Here is a 3704-nt window from a genome sequence, read left to right on the forward strand (position 1 = left end):
ACGCAAACCGGTTGGTTGGATTACCTCTCAGTCTCTCCAACAATATTAAAGTACTCTAATGACTAGATCACCTCTCAGTCTCACTAATCACAATACATCCGGGAGTGTAAGGGACGTAAGGAGTAACCTAAAGATGCTTAAAAACACTTAGGATAGCAAAAATCAAAAGACAATAAGGGGAAATCCACTCTCGTGTAATCTATGCCCAAACCACCTAATGACTAAGACAACCCCAACTATCTATTACCTCTCAGTCTCAAGATAGGTAGAACACTTAAAATCTCTAAACCCTCAAAAAATAGTTCCTATGGATTATGTCGACTATAAACCATAAACTAGTTACGAACACACAGTAGGTAACCTAATATGCGTCTACACATGAAAGACATTCACAAAGACACATATGGAACAATTGAATAAAAGTAAATTAATATTAAGCATGCATATTATCTTAAAAACATCAAAAAGTCTATTACAATAATATTAGTCCAACACCAATAACCAATACCGACAAGCAAAGCCAAAACTTAACAAATAGTCATTCAAAACCTTGGTAACTAAATTAGTTTTAGCCAACAATCATGCTTAAAATAATAAAATATTTAAGTTCAATTAAAGATTTCATAATAAAAATTATTAAATCAAACCAAAATATGATGTTTTGATGAGGGAATGAGATGCTGCTCTCCAATCAATGAACGAATGCTCCTCTTGATGCTTTACAATTTCCAACTGTTTGATGCAAACCAAACTAATTGCTTCTGCTCCAAAAGAAAATATATGAATTATACGTAGGCCCCCTCTGACTTGTCTCTTCTCTACACAAGCTCCTGCTCCACGAAAATCAACCTCATAAAAAATCTTGACTGGCGGCTAGATTCTGTCTTTATATTGCATTTTTCCACTTACATTCTTCAACTTTGCCCTAGTGGGCCCTGCCAAAAAGGGATTAACAATTTATCATAACTTTATTATTATTATTATTATTATTATTATTATATTATTATTATTATTATTTATTAAGTGATGTTTTTTTCTTTCTTTTTTTTTTCTTCTTTATTTAACTACTTTATATAATTATAATAATAATTAGTATAATATATCATATGCTTGACTCATCATTCGTCGGTCTTAAGTTTAGTAAAAGTGTTTCATTTTAGCTCATTTTCTTTTGAAACCACTAAAGTCACAAATGAACCAAATAATAATATAATTCAATAAAGTTGGCTCAATAGTATCTAAAAGTAGGAGATATTTATATAATAATATATATATTTTAGACCACATCAAATATCCACACACTTAAATCTTTTGCATCCCTGAAAAAGCTGTTGGCAATGGAATCATAATCGGAAAACTGATTTTCAAAACATTTAGGTTACTTTAATTAATAATAGATAAACGCAAAAATCGCGATTGCCGATATTGTTGTCAACTTAAACCCAGACACCAACCTATCAAGCCTCCCCATCATATTCAGTGATTAAGTTCAAGTAATATCAATAAACCTATGGGTCTCACACCTAAAGAATTACAGATCCACTTACCCCCATCTCAAGCATAATCAAGACAATTAAAAATCGGGTCGAAGCAGACTGGTTCAACCTATCACCGTAAGCTAAAAACCCTTTAATGGTAAGAAGAAAATGCACTTAGGTGGAATGGATGAAAGGCCAAGTGAGGTCGTACAAGCAATTCCTAAACCTAAAACTACATTAGCGGATTTCGGCCCAACATTGTTTCACCCGAGCTGCAACCCAGTATATGACGGTCTCAGGCCTCCATCCTTAGTATTTCCTAAAAATATTTATTGACTAAGAACCTTGAGCCCCAATAGTGTATCCTCATAGTCACCATCCCCTTGGTAACACGTAAGCTTTCGGCCCCGTTTAGTATGTGCCTTTTGGCCTCTTTTTCTATTTTTTTTTGTGTGAATGCTTCTTTGGCATTTGCATAACTTTCTCATTCACTTTACTTTTAAAAATATTTGCACATCTTTGATGTTCGTGCAACAAAATTTTGTGCTCTTAGGCATCTTTTACCTAAATATATAACTATTTTCTAAGCTCGTAAAGAATTTGGACGTGGTCTGGCGCCACCACTCATTATTTACTTTCATAAAACAGAGTGGCGTGCTAATTTTAAGTGCATGTAATTCTCACCACTTCAAGGTTTAAAGATTAAGGTAATACTCGCTATGCCTTATTGAATTTTCAGCTTCACTATCCCCCCTCAAGATGAGAACCCACAAGGTTTATGATTATTAGGTTTATTAATTATAATCAGGGAAAACCTTTCAAGGCTAGTTGGGCCTACCGACACATCCCAAATTAAGTGCGCTTTCTGTTTTTTTTATCTCATATTTATTAGTAGTTTTAAAAACCAATCTCCAATTTTTCTATCATTTTCCATTTTGTTTCAAAATATTTAATTCAAGGGACGCTTTTTTTTTATTCCTTTTTTAATTTTTAATTTTTTTTGTTTTTTAATTTTTTTTGGTTTTACTGTTTTTTTTTAATTTTTATTTTTCAAATTTTTATTTATTTATTTATTTATTTTTTTAAACTACCTAAAAAAAACGCCAGTTTCCCATCCTCACACTTAAATTTCACATTGTCCTCAATGTGAGACAGGAAAAAGACAAATATAAAATAAAATAAAATAAAATAAAGCAAAACATGAGGAAAATGGAACTAACTACCCTGGTAATAAGGCAGCGTCTTCATAAGTCATGTTCTGATAATGCGACCGTATTGCATTTCATTCGCGGCCGCAGCTTTTGGGTACTCACTACGATCAAATAAGCTCAGAACGCCCCCATCCGAATGGAGATTGAGTACGAATGTTTGCATCCAAGCCTGCAAAACAAAACTCAAAGCACCCAAAGCAAACATCAAACAAACTCTAAAACTTAAAAACTGACTCAAAATACAAAAACTAAAAGAAAAGAAAAACAAATAAAAACATATACAAACTCTACACTCGGGTATTCACCCGAAGTCCTATCCCTATCAATCAATCAACCTAGGGATGTCAAGGCGAAACACGTCCCCCTCAACCGAATCAACCGGCTCACCAATATAATGCTTCAACCTATGGCAGTTTACCTTCCACAAGCTCCCATCAACATCTCGAACTTCGATAGCACCATGCGGGAACACCTCCTTGACTGTATACGGTCCTCCCATCTCGATCTAAGTTTACCTGGAAATAACTTCAGACGAGAATTATAAACCAACACTCGATCCCCACACTTAAACTCTTTCACCTTCTTCAACTTCCGATCGTGCAACGCCTTCTTACGCTCCTTATAACTCCACGATCTCGCGTATGCCTCATCTCTCAGCTCCTCAACCTCATGAATTTGGAGATACCGGGTTTTTCGCAGCTTGGGTCAAGTCAAGATTAACGGATCTTAACGCCCAATATGCCCTATGCTCTAACTCAACCGGCAGATAACACGCTTTCCCATAAACCATCCTAAAGGGTGTGGTCCCAATAGGCGTTTTAAACGCTGTGCGGAAAGCCCAAAGCGCGTCATCCAACTTATCGGACCAGTCCTTTCGGTTCTTGCAGACAGTTTTCTCCAAAATCCACTTAACACCTCGGTTTGCGTTCTCCACTTGCCCGCTCGTCTGTGGGTGATAGGCGGTGGACAACCGATGGGTGACCCCATACCGTGGCAACGTCTTCTCCATCTGGGC

The sequence above is a fragment of the Bidens hawaiensis genome, unplaced genomic scaffold, assembly GCF_021521415.1.
Source record: "Bidens hawaiensis isolate Kalapana, Puna unplaced genomic scaffold, B.hawaiensis_p1.1 tig00009843_1, whole genome shotgun sequence".
Classification (NCBI taxonomy): Eukaryota; Viridiplantae; Streptophyta; class Magnoliopsida; order Asterales; family Asteraceae; genus Bidens; species Bidens hawaiensis.